Source organism: Rhinolophus sinicus, linkage group LG09 (assembly GCF_036562045.2).
Source record: "Rhinolophus sinicus isolate RSC01 linkage group LG09, ASM3656204v1, whole genome shotgun sequence".
Lineage (NCBI taxonomy): Eukaryota > Metazoa > Chordata > Mammalia > Chiroptera > Rhinolophidae > Rhinolophus > Rhinolophus sinicus.
Window position 1 is genome coordinate 3,142,501 of NC_133758.1, and position 27,000 is coordinate 3,169,500.

General features: G+C 41.8%; 1 protein-coding gene across 3 annotated transcripts in view; it reads right to left on the reverse strand.

Annotated features, from left to right (window-relative positions):
• ZNF407 (zinc finger protein 407) overlaps positions 1-27,000 on the reverse strand; it is a 377,771-nt gene that overhangs the window by 186,978 nt on the left and 163,793 nt on the right. The window lies entirely within an intron of this gene.

Consider the following 27,000-nt stretch of genomic DNA (forward strand, 5'->3'; position numbering starts at 1 on the left):
AGCTTTGAGCAGAAAGGCTGAGCTGGCTGAGGTTTACTCACTCACCCCCAAACATTTGTAGACCATCAAAGACATGACAGTCAATAGTAAGAGGTTTGGAAATTAAATCATGAATAAATTCTGCTAGGGAATCATTCACAATTGTCCAATGGCTTCCCGCTGATGCCAAATTCCTTACTGAGATCTCTAGGAACTGAAACAATGTAGGCCCTGCTCACCTCTCCCACCTGACCTGTCACTAACCTCCTGATCACCATAAACGAACCATACCTGCCTTCCCCCTGTTCGGCAAACTTGGAACGTCTGTATCCTTAATTTGCAGATGGACGAAGTGGGTGGTTGGGTGGATGGTTGGATGAATGAACTAAGAGTCTAAGTATCAACACAAAAGAGTAAACCAACAATGACAACATGCTGTGACAAGTAAAAGGACTAAAGTTTGGGTGGCCTGGAGAACTAGCGGGAACAAGAAGTGCTGCATACTCAGAATACAGGAGATGGGAGTTACACTTAAGTGTAATATTAACTTCAGAGGTACGTTAGGTTCTTTAAAACTCATAGGAAAAAAACAACCTGTTCAATGAACACTGAAACTCAAAGTCTCATTACGCTAAGAAGACAGCTCTGGCCCATATCTCAAGATGTCTGGTTACCAGGACAAATGAGTTCGGAGGTGCAGGGCTGTTCTTAGTGGTAAAATATTAAAGTCACATAAAATCAAATGCATAAAAATAAAACCTCCCCCTAAGCACCTTGGTTCAAAGAACAAAAGCTCTTCCTCCTGTTAAGTGAAAACAGAAAGCGGGCCTTGATTTACTCTACAAAACACGAAGGCCGTAAGAGTATGCTCAGAAATCACAGCAGCTGTGAACTGTCACAAAGACAACAGCGAGTGCGCTAAGGGCACCAACTGCAAACTCTGACAATTCAGGTACGACACAAGTCATCTCCATCCAGGGTCTGAAACACGTGCAGACATTTAGTTACATGCTTTTCCCTTCCTGCACAGAAGAGTGGGCCTCCCCAGCAAGAAACAATGCCAGCTACCACCATCCATCCATGCTTGGAAACCAGCCACACCTTCCACTTTGGAAACCATAATGTGGATTAAACTGCTATACTCATACATTTGACTAACCCATTAAGCTATAAGTTAATCATGAAATGGTCAGACAAGAAACAGAACTAATATACATAATACAAGGATCAGAACATTTTAAAGAAAGTATTTCAGATGTGAAACAATCCTACCCGCACATAAGTCGGTTACCATGCCACAAGACCTTAAAAAGATTACTTGCAACTGATTTGTCCTAAAGCCTTGGTTAGGCCTTATAACCCATTCTGCACAATAGCTCCTAGTTACCACATTCTAGTCTGTAATTTAGACAAGTGCGTAAGCCAAGTTCACTTGTTTCTTTGTCCTTCTCTGTTGAATTAAGAACTTGACAGAGATTTCACACTGTGAGAAAGTAAAAAAAAATGAAATGACGAGTCTTGTTTACCTATTATTTCTCAAATTCTATATTCAGCAGTCTCACTAAATACAGAGTTCAGGACATTAAATTACAAATATACAAAATTTACATGAATTTTTAAAATATTCCTCATTCTAATAATAATTCCAGATTTAACTAAAGAGCTTTAAAATTATCTTGGTTTGATACATCTAGTTGCCAACATTAAAAAACAACTATGTTATCATATTCTCCCCATACCCTCAAAAGCAATATACGTTTCTTACACCTGTTTGATTCAAGGCTAAACATTTCCAAAACTACTCTAAAATAAAAAGAACACCCGTGACAAACGTGTAGGTGTAGGTAAGTACACAGGTATGTAGATGAGAGCTCTTTTCCGCTCGGGAAGTGCTATCGTTTCCCACTGTCGCAAATACGACAGGTGCCCGCGGTTCCCATGCAGAAGCGCAGACGTGGAGTGGGACAGGCGCTGACCAGCTCCTGTGCGCACCGCGCCCTGGCGACGCCTGTCTGAGCCTGTCTGACGTGCATGTGCGCTGGCTTGTCACTGTCTCCTCCTGGACTGCAGCGGTGGCACCTTCCCTTCCTGACGGACTGCTAGGAATTCGGTTCAAGACGCCCCCATGTTTCTGACAACCTGGACCAGCCAAACATTTCAGCAAATCTCTGAATTGATGCTGGGAGCACTTTCCAATGTTTTGTTCTGTGTTGTTCACTCTTGCTGACTGTGTCCTAAATAATAAACGGTGGCCTCCAGCGATATTTCCCAGAATGTTTATGATGAGAACTCATTCATCTAAATCTGCTGGCCAGTGGAATAAAATAAATCAAGAATTTCCCAAATATAACAATATTTGTGTTCAGTAGGTAATTGATGACTGCAGCTGTGCTAATTAAAACCCATGTGAGTTTCATTAATCTTGGTCACTGGGACCGATTGCCATGCACCACACCTTGGTCCCCTTGTGTTCGGGTCACACTCAGGTGGGCCCTACTCCTACATGTCCAGTGACGATGTGAAATAATTCCATTTCACACGTGTAAGAAGCATGGGACTACATAGCCATTTAGGGTGTACCTCTAACTGTCAGACTCTTAATCACGAAAAGAATTTAATTTTTTTGTACCAGGTAACACTTTCACTATAAAATACACTTTTTGCGTGTAAAAAAGAAAAAGTGTGTCAATAACTGAGGTTTAAATAAACATCGACAGAAAGACTGGACAGCATGGTAATTACTCAAGTGCGTTGCCGATCATACTTGACTGAAGTACAAACACGTCCCGGGGACAACTGTACGATCGATATTTGAGAAAAGACAGCATTTGAATAATCAGTTCTATTAAGATTCTACTGCCATAAATTCAGTTTATAACAATAATCCTAAATATCCAGTTAATTTAAGTTTCTCTTCCAAATGCATCTTCTAGGAGGAACCACAGTTTTCCAACCAAAAAACATCACCAGTAATGGCTGACAGACACGTGGAATTCTTACCATGGGAATTGCTTTCACTGACCTCTAAACTACTATCCACAAGTACAGGTTGGTTTCTAGCCACCTGTTCATTCAAGAAACATTTACTGAGTGCCTAATGTGGTTTCAGACACTCTAATCCAGGCACCGATGACACAGCTATGGACCAAATACACCAAGTCTCTGTGCTCATCCACAGGCTTTTCTAAGTGGGTGGAAGCAAGAATAACTAAACAATATGTAACACGTCGTGTGGTGGTAAGCACTGCGAGGAAAAGTCAGGCAGTGTGGGGACAGGAGGGTGGCAGTGCCATTTAGCGCGAGTGTACAGGGAAGACCTTCTGACAGAATGGCACGTGAGCCACAACCCAAGGAACTGAAGAAGATACCAGCCTTTCCTTGGCTAGAAACCCGTGAAGAAGGTGTGAACACTGAACTTCTAGGCTCAGTCATGTCTCTACATCTAACAAAGCCGGGCTCCACTGAGCTAGCGCGTACACTAGACCTGGGTATCGGGCTCATCTGCCCCCAGGAGGGACACAGGCACTGGGATATCACATGTGGGGCCAAGAAAAGGAGGACGTGAACTGCGTGGCCAGAAAACAGAAGCAGGAAAGAGAACGGTGTCTTGAAGAACAAGAGCTATAGCTGGAGTTTCAGAAGTAACAAATCTAAAGAACGTGGGAAACACAAATCCAAGGTAGACGGAAAGTGGGTAACAATGAAATCTGTCCTTTAAAGATGAGATGAGGAGTTTTGCTTTGTTTTTTTTCATCTTGGCAACTTTTGACTGATGCATTTTAAAATATCAATAAAATACATTTGCACCTTTAAATGGGAGTGGCAAAAATACTCCATATTTATGGTGTTCACTTAAAAAAAATCTCATGAAAAGAATCCTTTAACTTCCAACAAAATAGACACTATCAAAGAAACAATGTACCATTTTACCTAATACCTGTTCTATAGCTTCAAATATAACGTCATGAGTGTGGCTATATTTTTACTGTAATTTTAATGTATTTTTTGATGCCTGAAAGATTTCCTTCTATCAGGGACAAATATTGTTTATTAATAAAATATGCCATGGCCATGAAAAACAAAATGTTTTCATTGTTAGCTTATCTTGTATGCACTAAATAGAAACCAGACCAAATTCCCCATATTCTACAGCTTATGAACAGGCTTGTTGAAAAGCAGTTTCATTCTTACTCTTCTCTTTGGAAATCAGCACTCACTTGCCCAGGAAAACATGCTACGACTTCAGAGCACCTCCAAGGTTTCTTGCTGGGAGCTCACCAAGTAGGGTGCCCTGCAGCATTTAGGGAGGTACTGAGGACATACAGGGTGGTGTCACGAGGACCATGAACCTCTGCTGCCTGCTGCCCTCAATCCTGCAGGGGGGAGTCTGCACGAAGTCCAACCTCTCCCCACCTCTCACACCTACTATCCCATCATGCCCCACTCTCCCCACCCAGGAACACACATGCTTTCTCACTTAGAGTTGACATTCCCAGAAACTCCCACGTGGTCTCATCTGGCCCCACAATGCCTTTTTAAGGTGGAAACTTAGAGATAAACACTATGATTCGAAAAGCAAAGTAACTTGCCCAAAGTCATGTAAGACACATCACCATCAGGATGCAACAAACAGAAGTTGTGCATGACTGCAAACCCAGGCTTCACATTTCAGTGTGACGCGGGATTTTCAAACTAGAATACACTGCGTGAGTCTTTGAAGACCACTCAATATTCATGCACACATTATAAAAACAAGGCCCAGTGCAGCTAAGAGAATTGTCAGGGTGACACAGCTCATAAAGAACAAATATGGAAACAGATATCAGGTCTTTGAAATTCCAGTCTGAGACCTTCCCGCCCTGATGCAGTTTGGAAATGCAGCATTTCCTGCAGTTTTAGGAGTGGGAGAGAGAAACAAGCGCCATTAGCCTGTAAGTGACTCTTGCGGATGTCTTTCTAATGATCAGTTTTATGACTTGGAGATACATAGTATAAAAATAAAAAATGCTTTACCAAAAGTATACTTCTTTATTTTGTCTACTTTCCAACTTTCTAGCTTCTACAAAAAACTGAAGCAGAGGATACAAAGTGCATTGAAACCATTGATTCAAAAGTAGAATTTGGGCAACTGTTAATGAAATTCAGCACATCATTTTTCCCGTCCTAAAAGTGTCCCGTGTGCATGTGCACACATGCACACACATGTACACACATGCACACACACACACGCACACCGCGCACGCACACACACATGCGCACACATGCACACACACACAGGCACACACACACACAAACACCACATGGACAAAGCCTCACATGGGCTCACTGTGTTCCACATGGTGCCAGAGAAAGAGACATCAAAATCACGTTGGCAAAACCAACCAACAACACTGCAAACCAGGACTACTTGTCACGGGGGGAGGGGTGTCCTAATCCATGGAAACCAGAGAACCGTGTCAGCACTATTGTAGAAAACCCATTTTCAAACGAAGGTCACCAAGGACACTTCCCTATAAAACACAGATGGCATCCTGTGCTCCCCACACTGTGCTATCACCACCTTGGAAACGTCCAGCTCTCCTGCACCCACATGCTTCCTGTATATTAGCAACCTCAGATACATGACTTCTTTCTTGCAAATCAGGTTTTATCTCCTACAACTTCTTCTAAACCTTTCTAAAATTGTGCTGTTTTGATGTCCGTCAAGGAATTGCAAAACCTTCTAATGAAGTTGCACCTGCAAACGCCTGTGCCGCCTTAACCTCCGTCATGCGCACACTTCCTTAGTTCTCTGAGTCCCTGGTCAGCCCTTCTCAACATTTCCAAAGTCAGAGCACGAGGAGGCTTCCTTCCTGGGTTTCAGACATGTTCCAACGAAATAGCTGAATTTATAAACAACTTGCATCGGTGAAAAATGTTATGAGTTCAGGTTTGTCCCACTGTAATGTATACAAAATTTAAGGCAAATATCTCTTTGACAGACAAATGAATTTATAAGCAGAAAAGATAAAGCACCTCGAAATTGAAGAGTTTCCTCATCAAAAGTGTAGCTGGAAAAAAAACAGTCACTGCACACATTAAAAAAAAAAAATGAAAAAGAAAAAAACCTTAAATGAGAGGAACAAAAGGAAAACATGGAACAAAGATTCCCAACGTGAGAGAAGAATAACAGGAGGTCACTGTCTGCGAGGCGGTGCGGTTTCCTTGTCACTTAATGCACTTTATAATGTCTCAAAACAAACATGAATACTTTTAAACAAAAAGAAAAAAACTATTTTTTTGTTTAAATTAAGAGGTATCAGAGTGGGAGAATCCTTCCAACAACTGGAGAAAAATATGGCCACACACTGCAATTCGCTGACAGCAGACATACACACCACATGTTGTCGACTTTCTCCTTCATCAACCAAAGGACAAAGCTGGGTTAAAAATACAAGGGGAGGCTACCCGAGGAGCTGCTTCCGCTGGCAGCTTCTTTCCTCCTGTTTGGCAAGACAGAAAAGGCGAAATTTTTTTTCCAAGTATTTAGTGGAAAAAAAAAGCAAACCAATAGGGTTTTTCACCTTGGTGAGAACCACGGAAACCGGAGCCTCGTGAGTTCTAAACTTACAGTTTCTGAACTAAAATTAAGGATTCAAGGACCGCAGTTTTGAAGTGGGAAGAGATTTTCAGCAAAGATATAAAGCCAAATATTTTCAACTAAAGGTTGGGGAGTAAAACAAGTGGAGGCTGATGGCAGAGAAGCGAGACATAAACCACAGATAACAGCAAAACTGTGATTTCTGTGAAATATCGCTCCTTTACGTACATCCTTCAAAGCCTTGTTCCTCAATAGTATGCTTAATAATTGTGGGCAAAAACGTCATTTTCCTTTTGTTTTGTTTCTGGTTATTTTGCTTATCTTTTCCTACTAAACACAGAAATTTAAGAATAAGTGAAATTCGACCTCTACTACAGAAGGAAAAAAATTGGTCATTTACTCCATGAAACCCAGATATCGCCCAGCAGAGAGTCCTGAAAGGTTCACTATTAGAAAATTCCAGTAGTCAAAAGGAAAAACTATGTAAATCACTTTTTTTTTAATTAAATTTATTGGGGTGACAATTGTTAGTAAAATTACATAGATTTCAGGTGTGGAGAAAAAGGAGCCCTCATACACTGTTGGTGGGATTGCAGACTGGTGCAGCCGTTATGGAAGGCAGTGTGGAGGTTCCTCAAAGAATTACGAATAGAATTGCCATATGACCCAGCAATCCCTCTCCTGGGTATCCACCCAAAACATCTGAAAACATTTATCCATAAAGACACGTGTACTCCAGTGTTCATTGCAGCTTTGTTTACGGTGGCCAAGAAGACATGGAAACAACCAAAATGCCCTTCGATAGATGAATGGATAAAAAAGTTGTGGTATATATACACAATGGAATACTATTCGGCGGTAAGAAAAGATGATATAGGAACATTTGTAAATCACTTTTGAAGACAAAATTATTTATATATTCTCTAAAGACATTCAATACTTAAAGGAAAATTCTGTAAAAAGGCTTTAGCTACTGAATAAGCTCTGACCCTGTATGGAAGGGTTAAGTACTGAGATCACTCCCACCACTGTATGTGAACTGGCGCTAGTTTAAGCTATTGGGTTATAGACACAGATAGATAATTATTGGAGATCAAGATTCTATGACCATATTCTCATGGTTTTCTAGGATTTGTAAGATGGTAATAGGACTTTTTTGAACATTCGCTATTCCTCCTCTGATTCACTAGCATCTCTGAAATATATTATTTCTACTGACTCATGAAGTTCATTAGATAATTTCCTAAACACTGCAAGTTGCTTACAGGACAGCCAAGTTCATACGCATTAAAATTTTCAAGGAATTATTTTACTTCCATTTTGAGTAGCTCCATTTACTAGTTTCTCTGCTGGTCTGGGACCTCATATCCGTGTGTGTGTGTGTGTGTGTGTGTGTGTGTGTGTGTCGGGGGGGTATTCCTGTATTAATAACCAATTTTAAAAATCACCTTGGTAGTGCAACTAATATAAAATTAATTGCAGTCATCTTATCTCCCTCATCATTTGTAAACGGATTTACCTGTGTTCTGGTACTACTTATGTTTCTAATATACTTGGAAAGGACTCTTAATTGAAGATAACACCTTCTCGATGAATTAACTCGGGCTGTTTTGTTTAAACTCAATCTTTTTCTTGCAAAACTTCATCATATATTTTAGAATTTTCTTCATATAGTTTAGAATTCACTTACACTTCTAGTTACACACTGATTTCCTTTTGTTGTTGAAAGGGTTTAGAAATACAGTAGAATTATGAATTAGAATTTTCTCATTTTTTGAATGCCAGCAAAAAAACAAACAAAAAAGGAACAATTAAGAAATAAAAGCAATTATGTTAGAATGCAAAGTATTTTTCATATGACTTGCTATATCAGTAAATCCTTACTATAATGAACCAAAAAGCAAGCTATTCCCTGTTGTGTGATAAAAATCATGTTTTCATAATGCTTTTCTAAATCGAAAAGCTGTAGAAACTAGTTCTCGCCCTCTCCTCACTCCTTGTTTTGAGTAAAAGACATTTCTTGGATTACCTAGTAAATAACCAACACTGTTGGTTGACTCCCCACACATATATAACAATGTGAATCCGAGGAGCAGAGCTTGGCATCACCACCATTTCACAGCTCTGAAATTCCTTTCAATTATTAGAAATGTGAAGTTACAAGGAACAGATACAAGGCTGAGTAAAATTAAGTAAAAATCCTCCACTCTCGCGGGGATCTCGTTTGCCCTTCTTGTCGCCTTCCCAGCCTGGCCCCCTGAAGGCAGCAGAGCGTCCTGTTCCCTTTATATGGGTCACAGATGGCCTGAGCCACATGCTTTATTCCAGAATCATCAATCAGGACAACTTGGCTTTTCCTCCTTCTGGTATTTCACTTTCAGCACTCGCTTTTCAATCATTAGCTGTGTGACGATGCGCCCTGAGTCTCTTCTTAGTCGGATATCCCTTCAGCTGACTTCGGGCAGACCATCAAGAGTTTTAACTTTGAAAATCCTCTATTGGCTGACGTTCAAAACTGCATCATGGTAAACCTTCTGGGCCCTTTCAGATTCCTCAGGAACAAGGACCTTAAAAAAACCATCTCTTTATCCTCTTTTTTTCCCCCTTTCTTTTTTCATAGAGTTTCCCATTTTGATTATTCTAATCACAGGATTTTGTATTTGTAATTTTAAGCACTTTGATTTTAACAAGTAAAAAATTTTTTGAAAAATTGTCAGATTTTGTTTTCACTATTTCTTATAAAAGATAATATCATTATTTAACATATATCTATAGGTCTTTTTGAAGTATATGCTGAACATAATAATTTAACATATAATTCCAAAAGTCATTTTGAAATAAATATTATAGATAAATAGCAGCTAAATATCACTTGCAAAGTAATTTAGCCATTCCTCACACGCACTGTCTGTGTCCACAGTGAAAGCACACAGATAAGAGAACGGGAACACTTGTGCCTAAAGAACCCAGAGTTCAGAGAGAAACCACTTCCAGACAGAGGGTGGGGGTCTGGCTCAGGCAGCGCCTGCCCCTCAGGGCACGGAGGACTTGGAGAGGCCCTCCATCCACCTGTGGAAACTCAGGGAAGGCGTCTGGGAAGCAGGCAGGTAGCAGGTGAGCAGTTAGCCAAGTGAGAAGGCAGGAGGAAGCAAGGCACGGGCCGGGAGATGAAAGGAATTCAGCCTGGCTGGAGCAGAAGGGGCGAGGAGGGCAGCAGTAGCAGGTCAGACGAGAGGTAAACGGGCCAGATCACAAAAGCTCTTTAACCCAGCCCTTCAGAGCTGAGAGTACTCAGACTGCAATTGTGTGCAATTTAATTTTCCTGAAATTTCACACTTCTGTGCGTCTAATAAAATCTTAGAAACTGTTTTCTGAACTATATTTAATATTTAAGCCAAAGTGTATATTCAACAAAAGATGAAATTAGGGTTTTTTCCCCAGGCATTTAATGAGGCTATTACAGATTTACTATTCGAGGTATCATAAATAATCACAAATGGAAAACCACGGCTTATCTCTTCAAGGAGATGCTGTTACCTGTGAGGTGAGACCTGTCACTCATTCATAAATTCAGTAAATATTTATTAAACTGTTGTACCATAGATCCCTGCAATGGAAAAAGAAAATTCTAGTTAAGATTTTGGGATTCTCTGAGCACAGTCTCATTCCCTCCAGTGTAGGTTTAGGTTTACAGAGATGCTGCATAAGGCAGAGCATAAAACAAAATTAGATTTTGTGGTTATGTGTACATGAAGAGTGAGTGTGGACCACAGAATTTCTTCACTGGGCTGCTATAATCGGCAAAACATTTCTTATCGTTATTTTTGAACAAATAAAAAAGTAAGGATAGATGGCTATGGTATACTTTTCTTAATTCTGTTGTCAGAGAAGATACGCCTTTCTTTTGGAAATTGAGAATCAAGTTTGCATTAAACTGAAAATTAAGCAAGTTTCCTTTTTAACCCCATGTAACTTGATATGATTAGTTAAATTAAAATGACGATCAAGAAGACAGGAAGTTTAGAATTAATATTTTTATAGCTCTTTGGCTTACTTTGAGGATTAATTTCTAAGAAGATGAAGCACCAAGTACTCAAAACGTAGTAATTAAGAGAAAATACTACAAAGACAAAAATACTATAAAACACATACACCTGATATAGGTTATTCAATAGGTCATTCTATAGGTGATTCTATTGAATAGGTTATTTATTTAGACGCTACTATGTTCCATCTCAACTCCACAGATAAACAAGAGAAGCGTATTTACATATACAGGACCATGAAGAGCTGGAATGAAGCTGTATAGATGAAGAACAGAAAAATACGCTCCCCCCTGTTTTCTCCATGAGAAAACTCCATGGACAAAAGGAGACAGGGACTACCAAAAGAAACAGTCAAATTTAAAGCAATGATGCAAGGAATTACAAAATTTAGCTGTCCCTCCTTACCTAGGTTATCTGAGGGAAAAGGAAGCAAAAATACGGGGCATAATACATAAAGATGCCATCAGATGTACAGCTGGATGCAACTATAATGCTAAGATAGAGTTTTATTTAAAAGTAAACAAGGAAAATTTGAACGGAATCTGAAAATTCTATTAGTTCAAATAGGGATTTGGAGAATGATTACAAAGACAGTAAAAATGTAAGAATTATAACAAACAGCATCAAAATGAACAAAACCTTAGAAACCATAAAGTTTCTACGGAACAACCTGCAGTGATGCTGTAATTGACTATAGTATCGTAAGGCAAATTTCATGACACAGTAGTATTTTCCTTGCAATAATACTCTTTTCAAGATTAGTCAGGATATCATATAGTCACAGAAGTGTCTAGTTCATTACACAGTGCAAATAAGCTCGTGTGAAGAGATGGCTTTACATTTGATTTGACAACCAATCAGTTTATAAACATAAATCTAATCGCATGCAATAGAACTGCAAGCTTGCCCTGCCCTTCTAAAACTGTCTCCACACTAGCAAACGCACAGGCCTTAATAATACATGTCTTAGTGCAGTGCAGCTGAGCCTTTACATCCAGACATGTTCCCAAGTGTAGAATTAAAAGCTTCACGGCTGGACTAAAAGAACACAATTGTTCCCAGTCATACAATATTTGTACTTTTTTCATATTTTCCTCCTGTACTGAGCCACACTTCTTTAAAGAAAGAAATGAGTTTCCTTAAGTAATTTTTAAAATTACTCAAAGAAAAAAATTAAAACCCCCCCAAAAAATTCAGTATGCCCTCCAACAAAAATGGGCATTAGAATTTCTAGTGTTAAGAAAACACCAAAACCTTGCAATCAACTTACATTATTCTTAGCATCCTGACAAAGAATGCATTTTGAAGTACTGAAAGTGACTGATATCTAACTGAAATTGTGTTAATGAGACAATAATGTTCAAGATACAAGATATCAGCATGTTACCCATAGTGACAGCATTCTAGCTTCACCCCCCAGCACCGGAGCTTTAAAAGCTACGCACCGCATGTGTGATCTCCAAGTCACCTGCGTGTACCTCCCTCCCTCCACACTGTTCCGTCTTTAGAATGAAAATATACTCGTAGGTTTACATCACGACCAGCAGCACACTAGCCACTTCTTAAAGGCAGGAAAGCACAAAAAACGACATCCCGCTGAGCTTACTTTACTGAAGAAAAGGTCGCAATCACTTGAAAGTAAAATTCCTGCCGGGTCCATGTCTGACTACATTCCACACACCGACCACTTACCAGAACTCTGTGTGGAAATCTACCTTCAAAGTATTTAACTACGTTTTTTCTCAGATGACACAAGGGTGTGTGGAAATAAGATGCATTTTATTGCCTATTGTTCAACTACAATCCTCAGAAAAACGACCTCCCCTGGAGGGGATGTTCTAAATCCACTTTTGAAGAACCTTCTAGAATAGCACATTTCTGCCTTAAGATGGTGCAGGCCCAGGAAAGCTGTTGCAGAACCATCATCTGTGGTGGGTAATGGAGGAGCTGTGCCTCCGAGAACTGAAAAGCTACTGCTATGCCATTTAGACAGAGCGCACATGCCAAGTTCTCAGATAAATATCAGATGTGGCTGAATTGATCAAACATGGTAAAACAAAAGGGTCGGCTCCAACTTCAGAAAAAAGTGACTAGAGAGCAGGAAGAACGTTCAGTGGAAAATAATGAAGACCTGCCAATGGTCATAGGCTTTCAAGGCCAAATGGAAACCTTGTTTAGGTGTCAGGTCATAGATACCAGAACCACGGTAGCTCTCCAACTCCAGTCTGCTTTAGAATCCATGCAGAACTCAACGGAAAACCAGTGTTATCTAGATGTCTACTTGAAAGCAGTTAGGGAAGGTGGAAGAATCTGCCGATTTCAAGGACTATCACCGGTGTGACACGGGGGGCCAAGAACACATTTTATTAACACTCGTGTAAGGCTCACAAGAGAGGGAGGAGACAGAGAACCATGGCTGTGGTGTGTTAGCACATAAGATATACAAGGTTGCGCTGCTATGTTAGGAGAGGAGTGTGCCACGGATCAGAGTGAGCCAGGCTCCTATTGCAGCTCTGCAGAGTAAGGACTGTGCTGAGATAAACACAGGATGCTGAGGGGTCAGCTGAGGGAAGAGGGGTCTGCTAGTTTAAAGGTGAAAGACAGGAACACGGGGTTACCAAGGAGCATCAGACCAGAAGTGAGTGCCTGTGGCAGAAGAGACGATTCCCACTCACACGGAGGGTCCAGTGCCCTTGACCACGGTGTGCAGTACACGGTTGGTCAATGAACTTGCTCAGGAGTCAATGTAGGAATCAAAGGTGATCTCGCCCAAGGTGGGTCCCTCTGGGCTTATGCAAGCAGGTTCCGGACCACAGAAGCAGCAGATCAGGCGAGAGCCTAGCTGAGCGCCCGATGGCCTGAACAGGAAGCCAGCAGCCTTCTCCATCTTGGTCAGATGGAGGTTCTAAGTGAAAATCAGTCTGGGTGACAAGCAAAAGGAAGGTAGGAGAAGAAAATTCTTCAGGCAGCGCCCTGCCGCTGCTCTGGGGTCCCAGATACAGAGGGGGCCCCAGGAGACCAGGGCGCAATGACGACCTAGGAGCGGGTGCCTCTGGAGAAGCTGCTTCATCCCTTCCAACCAGTTATTCCCTCCACGATGTGAGTGAGGACATGAGGACAGTGAGACGCACCTCAGGGCGCCTGTCACCCCGGCGGGCCTTCTCACTCCGGGAAAGCACTCATGGTGCACACTCACCACGCTGGGAGGGACAGTGGTCAGTTCCTGATGGTGGCAGGAAACCAGGCACAAGGACTCCCGCCTGACACAGACACTCTGGACATCAAGAAGTTAGCGGCCAAGAGGCCAGGTACAGACTGGCAGAGGAGAGGGGGGCGGGGACGCGCGGTGGGGTGCACAGGGCACACTCGGGGCGCCCCGACCTGCGTTGGTGCTGTGAACACAGGAGGGGGAGCAAAAAGTGGCGGAGTCCAGCCGAGACACCATTGCAGAGGCGGCGGCCATCCAGGGGACGTTCACACTGGCAGGTAAACGGGGTGTTCCGTGCCCACGATGGAGCGTGCGCCATGCCTGGGCTCGTGTCACGTCATCTACCCAGCGGCGCTCCCCTTGACGCCTAGAAACGGCTCAACGTGATGCCTAGAATGAAATTTTGTTCGCTTCCTCATGCTTCTAGTGGCTTTAAAATGCCCAAATCATCCTGCGGGGACGGCAAATACACACAAAGCTCTGCTCCACAGCCATGGACCCCCACGAGAGCAGCATTACCTTGGCGTGGGGTGGCCCATTTCCCCAGGAACACTTCAAAGAATGAGGTTCCCTGAGGCAGGCTTTGCAATGGAACGTTGTATTACATAAAAATTAAATATAGTTTACACAAGCTGTGAAACGTTACCCGGAGGCACTTTGAACTCCCCAGGCTACGCGTTTAGAAGAATAATTCTTCTCCTCCTGCCTTATTACTTTTCTCACTTTCTCTCCACTCAATCCCAATGCTTCCTTTTCTAGTTCTAGAATACAAAAGTGGCAAATTTTCAGGTATTACATCAAAAATACATCATAGTTTTATGGAAAAATATACAGCCCTTATATATCACAAATATGTGTGACTATACAGAGGGTGCCAAAAAGTGTACACACATTTTAAAGAAAAAGCTGTATTAATATATACCAATACCGAAAGATGAATACAAGTCACGTCTGACTTCTGCAATTACAAGAGGTGCTCAAAGTGGTTACCTTCAGCGTCCAGACACTTCTGATTATGGCGAACTACTGCTTGAGCAACGCTGACCAAAGTGTTAGCATCTCTTAAAATATGTATACATTTTTGGCACCCCCATATATTTACATATAATTTTACAAATATATAGCAAATAAATGCGTACATACATTTATACATACATATTATACATATTTTACATACATATTTATATACATATTTGTGCACATAATTACATACATATATGTATATAAATATATAAAAACTAATCGTAAGTTAAGAAAAAGGACAATCCACTCAATAATGACCTGTTATTATTAACGAAGTTTCAGAAAGAGATACCCTAAGCGAAAGCTACATCAACCACAAAATCTGAAATTCTTCATAGTCTCCCCAGGGATTTTTTCCTTCCAACCACAACTTCAATGATTTCATCCTATCTAAAATCGACTTTAATAAAAATCATGATTTACACCCACAGGCAGTACCTTCCTGATTTAGACAGGAAAGTTTTTTTTTCCCTCACCTATAACTAGAGGCAATGTCAAAATCAACACAAGCGTGATCTTTTTAAAATTAGATCTGTCTTAGCCACCTTGGAAAAGTCAAGCACATGAATGCTATAAGCCCAAAGCCGTGGGTTCCTGGAAGGTCTTCACGCCTGAGCCTCACCATCTTCGTCTAAGCAGCAGGTGCGTTACCTCCGGGTGTTCCAAGGCTCGTACCTGGCGTATGGCTTCTGGGGGTTCAGTATCTTCTCCCCATGAGTACTCTCCGACTGTTCACCTGAAACTTAGCAGGTATTCATTCTACAGCGCCTACCATACACCTGAGTGCTGCGCGTCTTTGTGCCAAACGTGTGTGCTGAACAGCCAGGAGCTTGTCAAAGCAGCCATGGCAGAGCCAGGAGGAGCAGGGCAGGTGCCAGGGCCCAGGAAAGGTCCCCATGGCCAGCGGCCACACAAAGCATCATGACTATATTATGAAGAGGGAAGCAGTGAAGACTGGTGAAGAAATAGATGGAGGATGTCAGAGACGAAAGAGAGGAAACAAAATATTGAATGAAGCGGAGCCACTGAAGACAAGGGTGTATTTAAAAGGCAAGAGACTTGGACACAGTTTATATTACACTGAAGGGAAGGAGCCAGCACAGTGGAGGTGACAGCAGACAGACCGAGAAGACAGGGTAACTACTAAAGCAAAATGGGACCAGGAGGCAGGAGGAGACGGTCAGCAGCCCCAGCCCCACTTGGAGGGACAGGGACAAGCAGGGAGGACCCACAGAGAAGGCCAGGTGTAAGAAGGCCGGAGTTTCTTATCACTTCTCACCTGGATTACCTTGTCACCCACTGTGCTTCCAATCCTCTGCTTCCCAGTAAAATCTCCAGAGCAGGCAGTCATCACAAATTACATGACCACATTAGCCCACGGCATGTCCTGGAAGGTTTTCTGGGGCAAAGACTGGCGGTGCCTACGCCAGGTCTGCTGGGACTTTCCCTCTGCTAACAACAGGTGACAGAGCTCCGGGAAGAGTGAGCCCCCCTTCCCAGCATGCCTCAGAGCCAGTGTACGGGCACGGGAGTAAAAGCGGGCAATGGAAGCTGAACTCAGTACCGACTTCCTGCAACCTAAAAGAGTGTTCCGAGTGAACCTCAAAATCCTCGCTTTCAGAACTGCATTACGTGGCACCACCTCCAGTATATTTTCAGGAGGCCCGACCGACCTTTCCTGAGAGGCTCTCACTCAGTCACTGCTCTCTAGTCACCAGGCCACTGGTTCAGTGGAACGCATCACGTCCTGGTAGGAGGCTCCCCCCGTCTTACAGGATTCGGATGTCCTCCCTGCCAGATGCCCATCAAACACTCTGCGTAGCTCCATCGTAAATTGTTTTACCCTGTCTGATAATCTCAGGTTCACTTTCTGTCTCCACCACAAGCACGCCAAGAATAGGCACAGTGAGGACAGCCGGGTCGGGAGCAAACCCGGCCCTAAGTGAACGGCTGACCCATCCATCCTGTCGGAGGGGCACAGTGACTGTGTGACTGTGTGTGTGGGGTGGGGGGGTGGGGCAAAAATGAGCTTGGGCTGGAAACCTGAAGAGTGGGGGAAAGATCTGAATAAGAACCAGAGGCGCAGGAAGCCAGCAACACAGCTCGCTGACACCTGGCTGCCGTGAGAAACCATCGATGTCGAAGGCACAGGAGGGCATGACCCCACCTGGGTGGGCAGGTCTCCCAGTACCTGCAGTGTTCTCTCTTACGTACACGGTACCCCAGGAAAGAATGGAGAAATCTTATTTAAAGCACCCAGATGCTGTCAAATCGCTAACTTAATTAAGCACATGGAAGAAAAAAATCATTACCTGAAGTTGGAAGAGTTTAACAGACCTTAAAGAATGTTTAAACATGTTTCGTAATATCTTAAATACTCAAGGTAAAAGCACAAAGCTTCTAAAAAACTTTAATGAAACCACTGATCCATATTTTCATTTAACATGTTCTAACACAGTTGAAAGGAGCTCTGTTTTAATTGTTCTTCTCCTTCCAAGGTACGACACAGCTACCCCAAAGAGGAAAGTTCCTGAAATCACCAAAATGTCATTTAAAGTAGTAAACATCAATTATAAGCCTACAAATCAATATTCTCCTTGCCAACTATTTTGTTTAATTAAAATACCAAATGAACTTTGGAGTTCTAGATTTGAGGAACTAATACATAGTGAGGGGAGGGAGAGGTACTAGAATGAAGAAGACAATGTAATTAAGAGAGGCTCTCTCCCACCTCACATCCACTAGAATGTGGCTACCGTCAAAAAAATAAGAAAGAAAGAAAAAGAAATATCAAGTGTGAGTGTGAGGATGTGGAGAAACCGGAACCTTTGTGCATAGTTGGTGGGAATGTAAAATGGTGCAGCCTCTATAGGAAACAGACGGAAGGTCCTCATAAAATTATCATATCCAGCAATTCCACTTCTGGAAATCCCAAAAGACAGTCTCAAATACATATCTGTACACCCATGTTCACAGCAGCATGATTCACAAGAGCCAAAGGTAGAAGGAAACCAAGTGACCAATGACAAATGAATGGATTAAAAAAAGTGGTATATACGGACAATGAAATATTACTTAGCCTTAAAAGCAAGGACACTGACACCTGCTACAATGTGGATGGACCTTGAGGACATGAGGCTAAGTGACATAAGCCAGTCACAGAAGGACAAATACTGTAGCATTCCACTTACACGAGGCAGCTCCAGTAGCGAATTCAGAGAGCGAGGAAGTAGGACGGGGTGCCAGGGCTGAAGACTGGCCCCTTTTGCTATAAAGGAATTATTGGAGTAGTGGAAACCCTGAATTGGTCTGCACAAAACGTACGCAGGATCTCTCTGTATGATCCTCACAAATTTTCTTTAAGTTTGAAATTGTTTCAAAACAAGAAGTCCAACTAAAACTTCACCCAAAATATGGGGAGTTTGGAAGTGGTCTTATCTGCTGCCCTAGTCCTCAGTCCAGAGATGTCCCCAGAAACTGCTTATAACTCATAGTCCCACCTTTGTACCCACTGCAGCTACTTACTTTAGTGTCATGATTAATTGATGGCAGGTAGGGTTTTCCAGGCGGGAATTCCGGCCCATTCTCGTGAATTTTTTTCACTGTCCATTCCTGAATCCCAAGAAAAGTTGGTTGGGAAATCGGGAAAATTGGCTCCTTCAACCCAGTAATACCCACAATGGGAAATAAATGTACTACTCATAATGTGTCTCTTAGACCTTTTACCTATTTATCGTCAGGGTTTCCAGGCAGGAATTATTTTCACTTTTCCGTTTCCAAATCCCAAGAAAAGTTGGTCAGGAAATCGGGAAAATCCACTCCTTGAACCCAGGTGGTTGATAGTATCAGATGCCACCTTGTGGAAACGATTCATCGTGGAGAACAGAAAACAGCTTATATCTCAGGATTCGGGAATGGGAAAGCAAAAAAAAATTCCTGAGAACGGGCAGAAATTCCTGCCTGGAAACCTTAATGGCAGGACTATGAACCCATCTGAAGACCTTAGAAACCAAAAAGGTGCACCCTTCATTCCCTGTTCTCCCTCATGCCTCATACTCATTCTATAAACAATTCTAAACACAGGGGGTGCCAAAAAACGTATATACATTTTAAGAAAGAAAGAAAACTGTGTTAATATTGTAATACTCAATATATACTGATAACAAAAGATGAATACAAGTCACGTTTGACTTCTGCAATTACAAGAGGTGCTCAAAGTGGTTCCCATCAGAGTCCAGACACTTCTGATTACATTGAACTACTGCTTGAGCAACGTTGACCAACGTGTCCACTTGTATTCCTGTACATACAGTTTCAATTTCTTCACACAGTGCCACGTGTGTCAAACTTATCACGAATACATGCAATTGTTAGGCATGTTGGAGGTTCTGTTGCATACTCACACCTCCATTGTCGCTGTACTTCCACAATGTTCTGGAATTTCAAATACCACCTCAAAATGGTCTTCCACTGCTTGAATGACAACCGAGCTTCCGCCATTTTCTTTGACTGTCCTGCCTGTCACATGGTGACGCTAGCATTCATTTGACTAATGCCATCGTTCGAGCGTGCTACACATTGCTACAGGAATTCAATTCAACTTCAAAAAGTAATATATAGATAACATATATCTTAGAATGTGTATACATTTTCTTGGGACCCCTGGTATTACTGGATATTATCCATTCCCCTTTAGGAAACAACCAGTCAGTAAAACAACCTTCAGATTAAAGTGGATTTCTCTCTGCTCTGCTCCCAGTGGTCTCTGAGACCTTGTTCATCTCTCCATTCCTAACACTTAGCAGAGCAGGTATTGGCATGTCATGTTGAATAAGTGCTAAATAATTCCAATTTCAAAACTGGAGCCCTCTTCTCAATGTTCCTATTGAAGGAAGGCTAAGTGGAACGACAAGCAGAAGGACAGGTAAGGAAAAGGGGGAGCGTACTGGGTTATAAGCTCAAATGTGACAAGTTTCATCCATTTTTGTGATCCACCAAATTCAGCATGGGACAGGTACTCAAAAGCTGTCTTGTTTTGGGATATTTGTATAAAACTGACAGCTTTGGAGTCACACACTACTGAGGTAACTCTCAAAATTAAAGTTCATGATTAAAAAAAGTAAATACTTAAGAAAATATTTTGATATCTGATATTGTTGAGAATTATTTGAAAACATTCATTTTTTTAAATGTCCTACTAGGAGAAGCCTCCGCGACCTAATACTTGAGCTGGTCCTCGGGACATTCTCACATTATCCCATTTTATTAAAGGGGCCTGGGAGGTCAGTCACTCAAGCAATATTAGGGGAACACTGCCAAGCCCAGGCATTGGTTATACTGTCCAGAATACTGTGTGATTGCTCCCCAATCAGCATTACATAACAAGAGCATCTGATAAGAACTGAAACAAAACCAACCACAGAAGAAACACATGCCAGTTTGCCACAAGACTAGTTACACGACCCTGTCTGTTCAACTGTCACTTATCATCGATGGATAAAGAGAGCCAGGCAGTGAATATGGACATTCTCGTAGGCAACCACATCTCACTGTACTTGAGTGAGAGAAACATCTCTTAGCTACACTGTTAAACCCCTGCATCCCTGCATTAGAAAGATCCCAGCACCCCCCACAGAACATATTCTGAAGATACGAAGACTCTTAGAAGGGACCATAATGCTTCCCATTGAGAATTTTCTTCAGGAAAACTGGGTAGAGGAGGACGAAAAGTACCTGCGAGTAATGGAGAGTCACCCCGAAAAATCAAGGATACCGAACGCACAGTTTGGGCACATTCACCCAGAACAGATGTCTGCAGCTGTTTGTTGCAGGCCGATCGCACGTTATACTCACCACTATTTCAACAGTGACGTTTACAGAGGCTCAAAATTCGGTATACCTGACCGAAACGCTGTTACACTTCAGGTGAGGCCTCAGAATTTGTTGACACATGGCACCACCTCTCAGAGAGGTGAAAGGCATGTCACAACCAAGCTGCGTTTCCAGCTGTGACATGTCTCGATACAGAAGGGCAGGAGGGAGAAGGAGAGAGAAAAATTATTTCCTTTATCATTTATCAAGGGTCATGCCAAAATGGTTTAGTCTTTATTCACATTTAGTATTTTTTTTTCCTGTTCAGTGGCCTTTAAACCAGTTAAATGCAATGAAAAATATGTTTCGAAGTTCTATTATTGAAATGTATTGAATAATGACTGTCAAGATTGGAAACTAGCCACACAGAATGAATGTATCTATTCCTTGTGCTCCAGAGAGGGCCATAAATACTTGTGATATTCCTCTGTGCTATGTTTTGCATTTGGATTTCTGATTTAGCCAAAATGTGTTAAAAAAAAGAATGTGTAAGAAGGCAGCTGCTGAATTAAAATACATCTGTGTGTAAAAGGAGTTTTGCTTATTTGGGGCAAAGCAAGGTAAGTATTACAGTGAAAAACAATTCTTTTGATAACCTAAAAACAAATCCTCAGGTAGTCTCATTCTATATGTACAAGCAAAAATCCAAACTCAAATTGATAAACATATATTCAGGGCACATTATACATAAATAAAGAACAACATAAGAAATAAACACTACAATGTATAAGGGACATAGGAATTAAAATGACAACAAAATGCAACAGACAATCTGACTTTCATCACCTCCATGTGAAGAAGTGCAGAACAACTCAGGTTGATAAACCAAGTATGGAAGAATGTGACCCATATAATCGCGCCCCGGGTTCAAGCCCAGCATACGTTTCGTGTGTGTGTGGGGGGGAGGCAGGGTTGGTCCTTGTATCGTCCATGCCGTTCCACCACCTGTGAGCTCTACAGCTAACTCAGAAAGGACACCTGGGCACAGTCTCACTAAAACCAAGCTTTGGAAGCACAGGATGCAAATTCCATTTGTACAATGAGGTTAAGAGCCATCTCACATTTCCAAGGTGGGTTAGTGTGACAAATGCACACACCAGTCAATTCTTATCTTACAGATTTCCCTTGCACATTTCAAAACAGATAGCTGAGAATGAAGTCTTGAGCCAACACAGAAACTGCCCAATTAAAAGACGATACAATTGAGACTGGCCACCAAAACACAGATAACCCACGATCCTATCTCTAAAATTCAGAGTAGCTTTAGAATCTGTCATTGGCTTTAAAAGTCTGTAAAAATACACTGTAAAATATACTTCATGGTCACACTTAAAACAATTCTGCCCAACGCTGTAGTTTCTCAGAAGCATTTACTACTTTTTAAATTATCTTCATGTGCCCAAAACCACCGTCACGGGATTCTGAGCACGCACAAGTCTTCCTATCTGTCTATCCATCTATCCATCTCCTCTTAAATATTTATTTTTAAAACAAATGAAGGATGTAAATAGTGACATGATTTTAATATTCAGTTATACTAAAATGCCATAAGTCAGGCACAGAAATACAAAATTTACTTTGTATTCTGTATCTCATAAACAAAAAAAACTGTAGTACAAGTTAGTCCTTTATAACCACAAGTCATTACATGTATGATAACTAAAGATCTGTGACAGGATCTTTTAGGGACAAATGCCAACCGAAAAACCAAATAAGAAGTGTGGGAGATATTTATAAAATGAATTAAGAACATAAATGTCATCAGAGTAAGGGGAACTACAGCAATAAAGAAACTTTCAGTATGTTTTGTATCGAGTCATCATTCAGACACACGATAAAAGACACTAAGACTACAGAAAAGGTGCCAAGGTTTAGTCCCTGCAACTGTTTGTCAAAGGAAGCAGAAATCCAAATTGCTGAGAGGGCCTGTTCCCCTGTGGGGACGTTCCCCTGGGGTGTGCGCCCCTGAAAAGAACAGGCGGCCTCGCTACGTGAACTGAGACCTTCCTAGCAATTGCACTGGTGATGTGTCAGCCAGCAGGGTTACTCTACAGTCTGAGTGCAGAATATTTGCTAGAATGTCTGAGCAAATTAAACCTGCAGATCAATGAAAAATCAACCCCAAAAATAATTAACATAAAACAGCAATGAGGTTTTATTCAGACATAGATTTTATTGCACAAACATGTAAGAGAATCAATGAGGGCCTTAGAAAATTTAACAGAGAAAAGGAAAAGGAGCACATCAGGATAAAGGCCTATAAAAAGCAATTCCTTACTTTTATTAGTACATAAATCGTAGCCACAATTTTCTAATAGGCTTCTGTCTTTATTGATACAAATATTGATTAAAAAAAGTCAAAACCATTAATATATTTACATGCTAAAATACAGAATATTTTCAGCAATTAGATTATGTACTTATTAGAATAATACTCTGCTTACTGAGTTTTATGGATATAAATTTAAATGACAAATGCCATAGCTGATTATATCACTACTAAATTAAAAATACAAATAAAGTGTTTTTCATCTTCTACACCACCAAATTCTAAATTTAAATAAGGCAAAGCCCCCCAACAAAACGCCAATAGTACTGTGGCATGAGAAGGTAAAGGCTGGAGGGCTGGTAACAATGCCAAGACTAAGTAAGAGTGCTAAGAAGTCCAGAACCATGTGATTTCACTCATAGGTGGGATATAAGACAGAAAGCAACACACAAGACAAAGACTCATAGACACAGACAACAGTTTAGTGGCTACCAGAGGGGAAGGGGGGAGGGAGTGGTAGAGGAGGGTAAGGGGGTCAAATATATGGTGATGGAAGGAGAACTGACTCTGGGTGGTGAACACACAATAAAATAAAGAATCATAACCATTTAGAAAGGTTTTTAAACTCGTTTCTTTGTAGAAACAGAATTTAGAGAAAAAAGAACATGACCTAGTCTCTTTACATTTTATAGAAACGGCAACACCTTTTTATACCTAGGAAAAAATAGCTTTTATACTGCGTTTGGTAAACATTAAAGGAACACTCTCACATTTATTTTATTGTAAGCGCATCATCTAGAGAGAGCGTATCACAGGACAGGATTAGTGAATTCTGACGCAGTCAGTAGAAAACACCAAAACTGAAGAACAAAGAGAAGGAAGAATGAGAAGTTCAGATCAGGGCAGAGCAGCCACGCGGGACACGCAGAACGGCAAAGCGTATGTGGGGTGGAGTCCCGGAAGAAGAGGGAGAGCAACAGAAGCAATCCCCAAACACGTAACTGCCAAGAAGCTCCAAAACTGAAGAAATACAGTGACCTCCACACTCAAGAGTCTCAGCAAACCCCAAGCAGAATACAAACACACGTGCGCGTGCAGGCACACGCATGCATTCATATACACACTCGTGGACACACATTATAATCAAAGTGCTGAAAACCAAAGACGAAAAGAAAACTATAAAAGCAGCTAGGGATGGAGGGAAGTGACACTATCTTCAAAGGAACAACCACAGGTTTTCTAGAAAAAGAAGTGCAATGCGGGAAAATCAAGTTGTGGCTATCCAATCAGAGTACGAAGGGAGACCGGCCTAAACCAGACCAAAGGAGGCCTGGTAGGTGATGTACTCAGCAGTTTGCTATGTATTGGGAAATTTGACATGTCCTTTAAATTTCACAACTTTCTGAGCTAAATATTATTATTACTTCCTCTTACACACAGAAACTCTAAGCTACCTGCACAAGGTCTCAGAATTCTACCTGGTGGAGCTAAGAAACAAATCCAGAACTGTCTGAAACAACAGTTAGGCTCTCAAATCATCTGCTCTGCTGCATGATTCAAGAAGAAAACAAGAATCTTGGTGAAATGATGTAAGTTTGTAAACAAAGTTAACAGAACAACATGCAAAGATTAAGGTCAATAAAATAAAGGGAAAAATAACTGTGAAGCAATACACAAAGAAAACCTCAAAACAGAGAACAGAGAACAAAAGCATGGTACAAAATTAAAATTAGAATGGCTGATAAAGAATAAAACTGTGAACCATACCTGCCTGAAGTAATGAGTGAAATGAGGTAAACATGATATTTGACCTAATCGCATTATTTACTTTTTCTCTATCTGTTAACAGTTTAAGACCAAGAGCAGGATATAATTATGTAATGCCATTTGGTTTTGAGACACACGTGGATTTCACAGCATAATCCTAATGAATGAATTCTAAAAAGACAGCTCAGTGTATCAAATGGTGAATTACTAATAGAAAAGGATACAAATCTTCTTTAATATTTAAATAAAATATGAAACAAGTGAGTAATTATGATACAGTTTGATGAACATCTAAAAGGATAAAAAAATACAAAACTACCAAAACTCTTAAATTCAAAAACAAAAATACCAACCATGAAATAAATCTTTTAAAAATATGAAAAGAGAAACAAAATGAATCCTAAAATAAAGACCCCTCTTTGATTTAACCTACCTCAGAGCCATAAACATACAAAAACGTGTTTTTAGGAAGAGATTGGAAAAGTAACTCTTTCTGAAGACTCCCCAAAGACACCATCAGGGAAGTCATTCTGCAATCATGCAACATGCCTGTGGCCACGACACTCGGTAAGTGAACACGACATTACGATCCACAGGAGTGACAGTGAAGGAGATGCAGGCGCTACTCGCACCGTAACAGTTCACAAGAGAAAAGGAAACGGGGCTGGGACTGAGCCGCCTGCTCTACCAGAATGACCAGGGCTGGTTGGACAATACAGAGGCCAGTCACAAGAGGATGGACATCTGACTTCTGTTGCCACCATTCCCAGAAAAGCCCTGATGAGCAAAGCCAGTGAGCCAAGGCCCAACTGCCATCCTGAGGCAGGTCTGCTGTTACAGGACCCTAGGGCTTGGGAAATGATGGAATCTCAAAGACTATCCAGTTTTACACCTGAAATCTATGTAATTTTACTAACAATTGTCACCCCAATAAATTTTAAAAAAAACAACAAAAAACTATCCAGTTCAACAAATTCCGTTTCAGACTCAGTAAGAACTTGAATGCCTCATCCTGGGCCTTGATGTTACAAGTAATACTTGGCCCAAACACGAAATCCCTCCTGGAAGCACTTCTGCTTCTTGGCGTCACTCCCGTTTCCTCTCCCATGTTGCTCTCTCCGCTTCCCCTGCGGCCTCCTCTCCATCTGCATCTCTATGGGACAAGCACAGGCGCGGGCCTCTTCCCTGCCTGGCCTCCACTGCACAGTTACCACAGGTGACTGTACCCAGTCTCAGCGCTTTACACAGCAGGCACAGCCCTCTACCTCATAAAGGCGCACCTTGCTGGCCTCCGCCTCTACTTTCAGAATCACAAATACAACTTGCAAATCAACATCTCCACTTGAACGTCCAAACCTATCGCTCGATTCCCAGACAGCTCAGAACGTGTTCCTCTGACCATCTGCTCCATCTCAGTGAAAGGCAGCATATCATCATTGACTGGTCCGTTGCATTCTTGATTCCTCTCTTTCACTCACTCATATCTTACAGTCTATCCTTCAGCAAGTGCCATCAGCTCTGCCTTCAGAATTTACCACCAATCTGACCACTCTATCACCTCACCTCCAGCTGCACTAACTGCTTTCAGTGGTCTCCCTTCACCAGTCTGCTGTCCATGCTGTGACATCCCAAGTCAGACCAGGGACCTCTATGCTCTGAGGACGTGACGACTGCGGGAAGCGTGTGTGAGCGCTCAGGGCTTAGCGGTGTGGATTCCTGACCCCGAGCTCCAGTCCTGCTCCTTCACTGACCTGCCTGAGAGCTCTGGAGGCAGGACCACCATGCCGGCTCTCCCCAGCTACATCCACTCCACACGGCCCTTCTCTCACTGAACAGCCAAACAAGGCACCCTTCGCACTCATCCTGGGCTGTGCTACGTGTGTGATAAAAAGCCACGGGGGCACCAAAGAAACTACAGTTACTAGAAACACCTTCTTAAAATCATGGTGTCATAAACCTGAGGGTAGAGCTTCGAGTCTTTCCTTGTTTGTACATTTTCTACAAAAGGAGAAGCATGGAATTTGCCACAGGACACTTGGCCTAGATTCAAATGTTCTAAATTCAAGAGTACTATGCAGACAGGACGGTGAGAATGACAATTTTTGCTTCGAGATCTTGCCACATCAGTCCTGAATGATCATCAGTGAAGGGCACATCACTTCTAAATGACAGCAAAGCAAAGACAGAATCAGTAAGAATACTGGAGTGGAACCCCATTTCACCAAGGCAGCAGACCCCACCGCCAAGAGCCAGGCCT